Raw genomic sequence first — 13206 nt, 5'->3', positions numbered from 1 at the left:
GGACTCTGACTAAACCATTTCTTCTTGGCTGTGAGCTATTTTGTGTTCTAAATTATGCTAAACAATTATATTTAATTCATAGAACACATTCAAACATTCATCCGTTCTTCCTTTTAAGCTATATCCTACCAAACAGAGGGGAGTACCTTTCTGCTTACATATCACCCTGGTGTCCCTCTTACATTATGCTCTCTGTTCCTCACCTGTTTTTCTGTGGTCATCTTCCCAGGGAGAATGTATCCAGAGGAAAGAAGACCAACAACCTCATCACCATCTCTGCTGAAAGCATATTTTTTCAGCAAACTTGTATCTCATAACACTGTTTTAAAGTATAAATATGTCTTCCATCTACAATTTGATTTGGGGGCTACTCCCCCACTTCCTTCAGATGGATACTTTGGGGGAAAAAAAGGCTTTCTTCCAAAATATCTGTGCATTTTGTTTGTCACTTCAAAAATATAATCCCTACTGTTACAACAAAGTTTTATATGACTATTCTTTTCTAAGCTCCAAATGCTAAAGCACTTGTGTTTGTATGGGTGTCTGTGCACAGGTTGCAAGCTTTTACAGATGACAGTTTCACGTCATAAACACTTCTGTCCCACAATGCCTGATCTATGACTGTCCCAAAAAGATACACTCCTGCCAATTTCTTCAAAGCTGCCACATATTCAGAGAGCGCTCGCCCTTCTAGCTGATTTCCCTAGCGTAGTTTGTATCATTCTGCAATAATGTTTGTTCTAAGAACAGTATATCTCCTCAAAACATAAAGCTTTTACACCAGTCTTGTGGTGTCTGTCAATACTCAGTCAACTTTTCTCCTAACTTGCGTTACAGACACTACCTTACCTTTTTCTTTAGTAGAAATTCATGAGAAAACAAGCCTTGAAGTTTTTTATTTTTACCAAATAAAGCTATTTGTATTGTTTTCCTTTCAGGCAGGTTGACTTTTCCTTTTGTAGACTGTCCTTGATGTGATTCTTTGGGGGGCAAAAAACCCCCTGCAGAGCTCTTAGAAGATTCAGACCAGCGCTGGATTCTTCACCAAGCATTCCCTTTTGTATTTGGAGGGGAATCTTAAAACTCCCACTGAGTGTTCCTTAGCAAAATGATAACAGAGAGTTGTTCCTAGGGGAGATCCAACATAATTCAAGCAAAGGAAAGCAGTTCTGGACACAGGTCTGTAACCACAGTCTGACTTAATTAGAAGCACCACAAGTTGCAGCAAATCTCCATTTCTAGATGTGTAGTGTTCCCAGTAACTCAAACACTGGCAGAAGCACAGTCACAAATTATACTTCCTAAGTTCCTTCAGTTTCACCAATGGCTTCCTAATCCAAACTGTCTAATCATACATCTCCCTGGAAATGCAAATTTCTTTTACAACTTTAGAACCCTTAGGAACACTTACCCAGCCTCCATCCCCCTTTTCCTCCTTTTCTAGGCACTGCTGCCTTTCTTAGACAAATTTTGCATGCAGACTTCTAGGGATTTTAGAACCAAGATTAATTAATTTACATTTGATTGTTTTGAAATCCATTATCAGTTCACATATTGTGTTTCTGATACAAAAATGCAAGAGAAAATCTGAAGGGTTTGCAAAGCATCTGCATACAAGTTAAGAGCACTCTAATGTTGAAGCATGCTCAGGTTCAAATGTCTTGGCTGTACTTGTGACACACCATTTAAAAACACCATCTCAGGAGTGGGGTGACAAGGACTGGCTCTAAAAAGACTAGAAAGCCTTATTCAGATTGAGGATCTCAGAAGGACCTTGTCTGTTCCGCCCATCCAGTTCTCTCCAATTGTTGTATAAAACTTGAAATTTCACATGCAGAAATTACAAATATTCTAGTTATAAAGATAATATTGCATAAGCATCATACTCTGTGATTTTAAAAATCCTGTTGCACGAGCCCATCCATTTTCAGTATCATCCTTGTACTTAGGGTGTCATAGATTATCTGCCTTAGGTGAGTAAGCTGCCCTAAAGCCTTAGGATAAGGAACACCTATTTTTATCCTTTGAAAATTGTAAATAGCTACAAAAGTTTACTTATGTAGAGTATGAATATCAGTGTCACATCTGAAGTATATCTGAACGCATTTTTTTCCATATAAGGGAACTTTCTTTAGCATGACACCTACTCTTTCATTATCCCACGCAGTCTGAGTAATTTTTTTTCATCATTGGCTGACTTGTATCCATTTAAATAAAAGCCAAAAAATCAAGAGACATAGCTGAAATAATTCCACCAAATGTGGAGAAAGAGTAATTCTTTCTCAGTAAGAAAAGAGATGGCAGCTTTACCTAGGAAAAGGTGCAATCCCAGACCACAACATTTCTGGTGGAACAGCCCTAATAATTTTTTATGAACAGAGCTTTTTTATTCGATAGTAATAAAAAAAACCAATTAGAAATAAAATCTTGGTTGTCTCACAGACTAAAGGTGACAGGCTAGATAGGTAATATTTATACAACACATGGGCAAGCACTGACACTGTTTCATAATGCATTCTGGAAATTTTACAATGGACCTATTATTTGCAAAATAATTTGCAATTTTGAATCATGTATTCCTATTTATAACACTTTTTTGTGCATGCACTGGCAAAATCTCAATAAGCAACCCACCGTAAAACTTATAAGTGTAAAAAGACATATTACTCTTTGTACAGATTCAATAAATAGACTAGCTTTTCTTTCCACTGTTGAATATTGTGATTAATGCTAAAGTATTCCGGGTAATCACAAAGGTGAAAAATCTGAAGCTGTACAGCACTGTAAATTACTTAAGAATAACTCAACTTGAGTAAATTATCCATATGTTACTTTCAAATGGCAAAGATATCCAAATCATCTACAACACTGACATCTTTAATGAGTCAAGGTTATTTTACCATTTAGCTTACATGTGAAAATCAATAGATAAGCTTTCTCTTTAGCTTTCAGTCAAGTTCAGACATGTTAGACGCTGGGGGAACTTAAAGTTTATTTGTGGCCCTATCATACACGATAAAAATCTGAAGAGGGTTATTCTGATTTTACCTTTGCTTGACCTCAAAGTTTTACTAGTTTGAGGTTTTAGGATGTCAAATATATGTCACATCTGACCTTCTGTTGTCAAACAGTTTTTCAAGATATTGTACATAAACTTGTCTTTTTAGGTGACTAGTAACACATTTTCCAAGTCTTATCATATGAATGAAATGCAGATTTTTGATTTATCTGATATAGCTGTGCAAGTCCATATTTGGAACAGGGGCACAAAATGCGTAGTTTAAATACATAATACCTACATCTTTTCTTTCCTTGCTTAGTGAAAGGAGATTCTATATTCCCCTTTTAAGACCTTAGTACTGACAGAGCAGATCATTCACCATTGGTAATGCCACTTTAGTGCATCCCATGGACAAGGAATTGCCACTGGCTGGCCTGCATTGAATTTTCACAGCTTGGCTGTGAGAAACCTCTTCCACAGGCTGGGGGGAAACCTTAGTTTCTGAAAAGAATGGAGGACATTAATGACACTTCATAAAGAACATATTTCTTGGAAACACCAGAAGTGACTGCACCTTTGCAAGAATTCAACTTGTACTTCTAGTAGCTATAGATATAGCACAACCAACCAACCATTGTATATTTGTGGCCAACAACTACCAGACTACTGGTATATATTTTTATATTTATCAGTATATATTTTTAATCAAACTTTAATCACACAGTTCAGACTGAGCTACTTGAAAATGTAGGGGAAAAAAAGCAAAAACACTCTTTGTCAGCTGGTGCATTCTAAATCATGTATGTTTCATGTCTAGTCTGTACATGACACAAAGACTACAGTTGTGGCTCTGTTCGATGTCCCTCATTCACAGAAGGACATCTGCTATTCAGTCCTGAATATTCTTGTTTTTCAGGTTGTTTTTGTTTGTTTTTAATTTTCCTCTATCACCTAGGCAGTAGCAATAGAGCTGAAATGATGCCCTTTCCACAGCTTCTTCTTTTCACCAGCTTTATTACTTTATTTCTCTGTACATGCTTTTGAGCTTTCTTTCATTACAACGTCTATCAGAGCATTCACATCTGTCCTCTGGGTTTTTTTGGTCCTAGTGTATATCACCATAAATGGCATCCTTTTCAGACGCTTTTGGACATCTAGATAAATGACAATAACAGCATTTTTAAACTTTCTTTTTGTCCTTGCCCTTATTCTTTATTATTGTATTTTGATTTCTATTCCTTTCAACCAGCTCACTCCATTCAATATTACTTGTTTGATAGATTTGGTGATTTTGCACCATTCTGACCCAAGCTACTATTAGTAGCATGACAGAGGTCAGGGTCTATGTCTTCAGACATTCAAAATTATGATACTACGTACATGAATTGAGGCAGGATGAATTTGCTTAATAAGGCTGGAGCAGCCACAAGAGCAAGGAAGGTAAGTCCTGGGCTCCTCAGTACAAGACATGAGGCTCCTGGAGAGAGTTCAGGGGAGATGACTGGGGGGCTGGAGCATCTCTATTACAAGGACAGGCTGAGAAAGTTAATCAGAGAGGGACCACATTGATGTATATAAATACCTGAATGGAGTATGACAAGTGGATTTTTTCAGGCATTTTTTGGTGGTGCTGAGCAATAGGACAAGAGGCAATGGGCAGAAACAGATCCACAGGAAGAACCTGAATATCCACCTGAATATGAGGAAGAACTTTACTGTGCAGGTGACTGTGCACTGGAACAGATTGCCCACAGAGGTTGTGGAGTCTTCCTCACTGGAGATATTCAAGAACCATCTGGACACGCTCCTGTGCTATGTGCTCTGGGATGATCCTGCTTGAGCAGGGAGGTTGGACCAGATGGCCCACTGTGATCTCTTCTAACTTTACCCACTCCAGATTCTGTGATTCTGTGAGTATGCTTGGCTTATTGTGAAATGTAGCAGGTATTTTGCACACTTGCCTTTAGAGAGGTAAAACAGCAAAAGAAGCTCAAGTAGTACCTGCAAAGGAGACACAGATTCAGGTGCTTGTCTCCCTTGTCTGTTTCTTTGCTCAGCAGTAACACAAAAGGCATGGTTCAGAGGCACTTTCCCCAGAAGAAATGTAAAATGTGTGTATGCTATCCTTGGATTGCAATGATCAAAGCTGCTGAGATCAACTCAAATGAGTAAAACAGCAGCAGATTTCCATTGCCATTGCCATTGCCATTGCCATTGCCATTGCCATTGTCTGTGTGATATTGCCTCTTTTCCTTCTTTAACCATCTAAAAACAATATGGTTTGAAAAGTACCTTTATCTATACACAAAGGGGGGAGAGTGTAATATTTGTGGAAAGCCTTTTCATCCAATTTATATAGCCCATCACAGGGTTGTGCAATATAAGAATTTATCTTCACAGAGTGTGTGCCTTTAGATGAAGAATGACAAAAACTGGTCTACTGTCCCAATATTAATGCTTAAAATAATACAGGCTATAAGATACAATGTGACAGGATTGCAGGAATATTCCACAGTGATGGCAAAATTTGTGGTATCTCTTGACAGAAATTGTATTAAAGAAAGTCCATTGTGAATCTGTTCTTTGCTTGTCACATTGTTGACAAAATGATTAATTATACAGGCACAGATATTTACTTGGTCAGTACTTTTAAAGTGTTCCATTATATTAACAGTAGCTATATGAACTTTGAATGCATTACTTGGAAAAGAGACTTTGCCTTCAAGCCTGGGAAATGAACTGGCCTGGTTGACTCATGTACCTCAGTTTCAGCTGTGAGGTATCATATATCTGAGAAGCAGGAAGCACTGACTCATATCAACTCTTTCACACACTCGGACCTTGCTACCTCTAGTCAGACACCAAGTGGCCACCAGTCTACTGGGAGGCACCAATGCCCCTTAGCTGAGCACTTGGGGTCAGTGAAACCCACTGAGGAAGTGGACAGGAAGAGGAAAAACGCCCTGAACCATTCAAAAAGCTGGCACAATTATCTGTTGATAGGTCAAGAAGCAACCCACAGTGTGACCTCCCAGCTGAGTGCTCTGGGAGAAGGCAGGTAACACATACCACTCATGTGAACAGCCTGCTGGTTGCTTCCCAAAGCGTGCACTAGTATTTGGGTTTCTGCCTTGTCTGGAAGGCTGTGCAGTTAATTGCTACTTGCTTTGTGAGACCAGAGCCCAATTGTCCAATGACTCTTCCCTGCCTCTGATCCTGGTTGCAGCAGGCATCAGTCTCAGCTTGCCAGAAGCCCTGTAAACTCATACCTCGTGAGGATGGGAACGGATCTCAGCAACTGCAATGCAGTTAGAAGAAGCTCCCTCACCACCTTGTCTACACTGTACACTTTGTGCCTGATAGCAAAAGGGTCTGGGCTGAGTGGCACAACATCTGGAACTTTGTGTTTGACAATGTCAGTGGCAGGAAAGGGCTCTGACAGGTTTTAGCAGTGTAGACAGTGTGAAATATGATAGTGTTCCTTGTTCTTATCTAGTGGTGGATTTCTTTGGCTTTCTCTGCTGACAGTCAGGTTGGTTTGTTTGTGGCTACAGGAAAGTTTGGGGAGTTGAGCCATGTTTTCAGAGGTGATTTTAGGTATCTGGATTTGCCTGTAATATGTATTGTTATAGCAACTTAATGGTGGCCAGTACAAAAACCTTGATTTTGTTGAAAGGTGAAGCAGGAATAATGAAAGTGTTAGAAAAAGAAGAAAATTTGGACGATTTCCTCTGAAGTTTTTTTGTAGAATTTGGTTTTGTAGAATTCATTTCATATTTCTTAGAAATATATTGGGAAAACTTTTCTTTCTCACTATGGACAGCGTTGAAAGTGACTACAGGTACACTGTAAATGTTATATTCTGGATTTTGGGTTTTCTTCTTTTTTTGGTATTTCTCTTTCTGCCTCTTTTTTTTTTTTGTATTTCTTTCTTTCTTCTGAGAAACAGTTCTGTTCCCCTTAAATTGTTTTTTGTGTTTAGAAGGATTAAATTCCTTTTTCTCAGCTCTGCTTATATCCCTAACATATATATTTTGATATTTACACAGAAAAGTACTAACAGCTCTGTAGCTCCTGCTTTTTGAACAGCTCACAGCTTGACAAACAATAAAGGCTCATTGAGAGAATTCACAGATGAATTAAAGAATTAAAACTTTGAGGAATTAAACAGTTTATCCAAGACTAAGATAAAGAATAAATTTTAAAATATGGCAGAGATGGGAGTTAATAAACCAGATCTTGCCAGTTGCAGTCTTGTACCTTCCTCCCATCCCTGTGAGATCTGGTTTTAATCCCAGTCTCTGCATCAGAATTCCAGTGGGAATGAGATCTTTCTGTGAGTCAGAGCTAAAGATGTACTCCAGCAGCATGCTGTGCTAAGTTGTGGTCAGCCAATCGAATATCAAAGGGATTAAGTCTGTGAATCATTTAACGGGAAATTTCTCCTGCCTCAGTAGCATTGATGTTTTAAGGTGTGAAATTCAAGAACAGCTTAGTTCTCCTTTGGTCAGACAACCACTCTGCAGCCTGTGTTATCAAGAGGCAGTCAAGAAGATCCCCTTGGGTCATGTGGCTGGTATACATTTTTGTATTACCATAGTAGGCTAGTTTTAACCTGCAGGATGTAATCCTATTTACCTCACATGTGGTCTGTGCCCAAGGAGCATGTGCTCCACTTATATATATTATTTGCATTACCAGAGTCCCTGGGAGCTGAGATCATAGACCAGGGAACTATTTTGCTGAGTAGTATATAAACATATAGAAAAACAATGCCCTCCCCTTCACTTAAGGGTCTTACAACAAAACAGAGCAGATAAGGATAACAGAAGGAGGGGTGGGGAACAGAATTTTTCAGCAGACTATGACCTTAGAATACTTGCAGCCTGTTGTCAACATTTCTGTTTGTATTGCTGAAAATTTTGAAAGACAACTTTCAAAGGCATTTCAGAGGCATTTACTCATGGCTAGGGGAAGCATCTATCAGGTAGCAAAAATAGGTGGAAGAGTAGATAGTAGAAAATGTAACAAACGGGCAATGAGAGTAAGTACAATGGGCAGATGGGGCATAGAAGTCAATCTCTCATTATGGAATAGAAGATAGGAAAGGGGTAGTTCAGAGAAAGAATTTTGAGACCAATAACAGCTAATATTTAATTGAGATATAGAAGTGGGGGGAGGCATTGTTAAAATGTCATCCAGCATCTTTGCTTACAAGCCAGACTAGAGTGTGTTCATTGGGTTTTGAGAAAAACAGCAAAATAAGGCTTGGAGAAGGTTTCTAGGTTGTTTTTCATTGTTAATGTTAGGGGTTTTTGTGTGTGTTTTTGTGGGTTTGGGGGGTGTGGGGGGAGGTACGAGTTAACAGTTTAGAGGTTAATCTGAAAATATATATATATATAGTGGGTAAAAAATCTAAAGAAAATGGAATTGGTGAATGTGGCTGGATTGTGGCCATGAGTGGCAGGAAAGATGGTGATATTGTTCCGAGTCACCAAGAGAGAAAGCAACAAGAGACATTTCCAATAGAATTATGAAATACCTTTTAATAGCCAGTTTATGCTCTAGAAACACCAGAGGTAGAACAAAAGACCAAGTATGGGCAAAAGAATACAGGTCTGCAAATTAATAACATCTATACATTACCAGAAAAAAAATTGCTATTTCCACGCAATTTTTTTTTAAAGAAACTTCCACAAAACCCAGAAGGAAAAATGTTTAAATATAGGTTCTATATTGGGCTGAACTAGAGAGCTGGTAAGAGACAGTTTCAAATAATAAAATGATGTCTGAGTATGTTCAGCTCTGCTTTCCCATCTCAGTAACAGCAATTCCCCTTATAGGTTTCACAGTACAGCAGTGAGGCAAATGGACCTATATCTACGAGATATATTTTTACAAAGCAGGAACTTCAGCACCTACATTTATTGTAATTCACAAAATACTGATTGAAATGTTAACAGGTCTTGAAGCTGCCAGTGTTAAATCCAAACACACAGACCTCAGTGGTCCTGTAACCCATGAATGAGAAGTATTGTTTATTTTTTTTTTAGCTAGGGTGATAATTTTCAGCCACTGGTCATTCTGAATGCACAGTATTTCAAAACCATAGCCTCTCTGGAGTATCCAAGGTGAAATAAAAGCAATTTTTGGAAATCCTCCAGTTCTTATGAAATGGAACAGATTTTTTCTCTCATCACCTCTATTTATTACAGAGCTCAGGAATAAGCCTGGCTTTTTTATCTTTCCTCAATCAAAGCATAAATCAGTGTTAAAAAATATTCTTAGCCAAGCATAAGGTGCATAACTTTGTAAAAGGGATCTGTCAGTTCTTGAATAGCCGCTGCTTCTCCTGCCTTTGTCAGGATGTAGTTAAATAGATGTTTGCTTTTTTCTCTTCCTGTTAGTGATTTTCTAACGGGCTGTCTCTTCATAGTGTTTCTGTGGGTTAGCTGGAATAGCAGATCCCTACTGCATGTACAGTAAGTTTTGAACCTGGTTATAGAGACATATAAAAGTGAACCCTGCTAGGAACTCCACTTCTCATGCTGGGGTTTAAACACTGGAATTGGGTTCCCAGTGGATTTTCACTTTCACAAGTACTTAATGCAGCTTTAGGTGTCCCTAGGGCAAACTGAACTGGCCACTGAATATCCTTTTTAAGGGGAGTGAACAATGGCTTAGTTCCACCTCTCTTGAAATACAGGATTCATGTTTTCCTCTCTTAAAATTTAGTGTTCCTGGAGGCAGTCAGTAGCATTAGAGAATGAGACTGTATTTATCTATCCCAAGGCTAGGTACAATGTAGGTAAGGGCAATCCAAGCTTCCCTGTGGTGCTTTGTCAAAGCTTTTTAACCCTAAGCTGAAAGGATAACCACTCTAGAGTATGATTACAATTGAGACTCCAGGTGTATTAAAAAGTTGGGCCTTTAAGATTGGCAAAAGCTTTTGATTACAGAAAATTCTGTGTTACTTTTTGTGATGTGCATCTCTGTACTGGGGCTACACTGAGAAAACCAAGCAGATTTCACCTTGAACTGATTCTCACACTGGAACTCGGATCTCTGGAGATTTTCTTCTTTTTTTTGAAAAACAGTGATTTTATTTTTCATGAGAAAATGACATAAAACATACTTTCTAGGAAAAAAGATCAAACCCAAATAGACACAACCCCCCCCGTCCTAGTAAACAATTTCTAAAAGAACTGAAAGCAAACAATAAGTAAGAAGAATAAAAACAAGGAAAAAATGAATGTGCTGAAAAAAAAATTGCTCTTTCAAAATTAAAAATATAAGCTTTAGTGGTGATTTAAGGATTGTGATGAATACATTAATGCTTTACATGAGGTAAACTAAACACCTCTGTTCTATTGAGTGTCCTCGACTCCTATTGACCTCAGGAGGAGCTGAAGGCATTCAGCACTTTGCTTGATCTGGTCTATCTGAATATGAACAAGGAGGCAAGCAAAAGGAACAAAAAATTATTATTATCCTGTCAATATTCAAGTATTTTTTAGTAAAATAAGTTATATTCTTTTTATGAAAACCACAAAAAATCTGCATATCTACAGAGTGCTATATTTCATTAAATATTCAAACAGCATTTCAATATTTAAACAAAATCCATAGGCTAATTTCATTATTGTCACAGGCAGAATATTATATTACCTGAAAAGTGCTCAATAAGATTGATTTGTGTTGCTCTGTAAAATATAGTCTCCACTGACCACTTGCCAGGTTGGGTTACAAGAGTCTTTCAAACCACAAGCTGTGCTGTGGTCTTTACAATGCATTGCCTGGAATTCTCAGACTGTGCTTTGAAACCCTACAAAATATCAATGACCACCTTACATCTAATCACTAACCAGGCAGAGGCTTTTTTCTGAAGATCTTTTGAAGTACCTATTAGTGTAAATCAAAATTTTAGCATGTTCTTTTTTTTTTCCTCGCTTGCCTAGAATATTCATAAATGATTTGTACACTTCTGCAACCTACTTAAAAGAAAAGACAATAAACCTTTAAATGTTATAATTTAAACTCTTCCGCATTCTTTTATGAACCCCATCAATGCCATTCATAATTAATGAAATGCAGGATGATTCCTGGATGAAATAAGTTTTTGTCCTCATTGCTAATCAATATTTCTGACCATATCTGTTTCATTATTGACAACATCTAGCCACATTTACTCTTATAATTAAGTTATAGTTCAACTTCTAACTTTTCCTGAGTGTTTGAAATGGCCGTATGATGTTCTTAATTTCAGTTGCTGTTTCATCTCTCTCAGTAGGTGCCTATTTTATTGTTAAAGGTCATACTCATTTGTCTGCTCCAACAAAGGCAGCCCTTAAAGTTGGCTGTGGTTTTGACAGACAGTGGTCCCTATAAGTGATGGCCTTAAGGACAGAGCTGGCACTGGGAGACAGTCACCACAGCAAGGGAAATAACAGATAACAAATCATGCCACTATTTTTCCTCCTGGCGTGATTGACGACATCACAGCAGGTGTAACTTTTCAGTGTCTCCAGATTAAAAACCCCTCAAACAAATGAGTTCTTAAAATACTGTCCGGGGGCGTCAAAAGGTTGCTGCTGAACTCAAATGCATTTTTAAAACTAGTCTCTGTATTCTTTTAAAAGTAAAGTGCATAATTTAAGAGTAGTGAGTGCAATTATCTAATGTTCAGATATCTTTCTGCTCTGATAGCACAAAGCTCCCTTAAAAATGGAGAAAATATTGTATTAGATGGGTAAATATTAATCTTACAAATACACCCAGAGGAAGCAGCATTTTCAGTGAGTAATAAGACACTTGTCAATATGTAATACAAATTTTTCTGTACTACAGACAGCAGAAAAACTCTTTGGGGTGGTCTTTTATTAAATTCCACCAGAAGGAAAAAAAAAAGGAAAAAACAAGTCCTGTGGCTTTAAAAGTAGCTGTGCTTGCACAGGTTTTATGAAAATGCCAAAGAAAAACAACATAAAAACTTTCCCCCTACATGTTCCACATGTTGATTTAAACCTTGTCTTTTGTCCCAATGCTAACTTCATAAATATGAAAGCTATTTTTTTGACTAGTATAGAAACTGCATAGTCTCATGTAAGTGATGTTTAGACATGTTTTCTAATTCTATTGATCAATCTTTTTTCTATTACTAAAAGATTTTTTTTTCCCCCCAAAGCCTGCTATGCTCCTCTTTGAAATCCAGAGTTCAATTTTTTTACAGGTTGTCATACACAGACACTCATAGTAACTGTGAATATAAAAATATTATATTATTTTGTCTGCAACTTCTAGACACAAACAGCACATCCTACAAGCATATCATGCCTTCTAAATATGAGCCAACTCTATTTTTGCGGATGGTATGAGTGAACAAAATAGAGCAGATCCTGATTATAGAAAACTGGTGAAAGTGTTACAGCATTTCATGGCACAGAGCACTATGCTTACAAAAGATGAAAATACATCAGAGTGTTTTCTGACTGATTCAAGCCTTAATCTGTTCATTTCCAACCAAAACCACCAGTATTTGATATAACTAGCAGATTCATTGCAAAACAAACTATGCATGTATGTGTGCTCATCTAATAATCTGAACCACGTGGCAAGTGCATGCATCAGTCACTCAAGGGCATCTCCTTGGCAATGTACCTTAGCTGTTCTGCTACCTGCTAACTCCGTGGAGAGTCTGTGTAGAGCAAACTCTACAATGGGCACTGTTTTGCCCCTGTGGGTAGAAGCACATGCACTAAGTCATCAGTAACATGCAGTTTTCGCCATGATGCTAAATCTTTGTTCCAAGTTCATCAGCATTAACAACTATTTCCTGTAGTCATATGAGTAATAATTCGGTGTAGGATGTGGTGTGCTGCAAGACCTTTAGCCATGTTCTGTGACCCCTTCCAGGCCCCAGAGCATAAGAGGGTAATTAATCATAGATAACAATGGGGTAGATGCACACCAGCTTCAAATTCCCACTTAAGCTCTCTGTCCCTTTCATCCAAATCTTTTCCCTGACTCTGAACACTTTCATATTTCAACTGTCCATGCTTTCTGTTGTTCCTTCATACCTCTTAACAATGTCTGCACTCTCTTTGCAATGTCTTCTGACTCTGTTGAGACATGTTTCCCCACACAACTGACAGTCTGGGTTTGACAGTCTAAGGAGCCCCTGGTGGCAAACTACAAGTGCTTACCAG

Source organism: Corvus moneduloides, chromosome 1 (genome assembly GCF_009650955.1).
Source record: "Corvus moneduloides isolate bCorMon1 chromosome 1, bCorMon1.pri, whole genome shotgun sequence".
Lineage (NCBI taxonomy): Eukaryota > Metazoa > Chordata > Aves > Passeriformes > Corvidae > Corvus > Corvus moneduloides.
Note: the sequence above shows the minus strand (reverse complement) of the source record.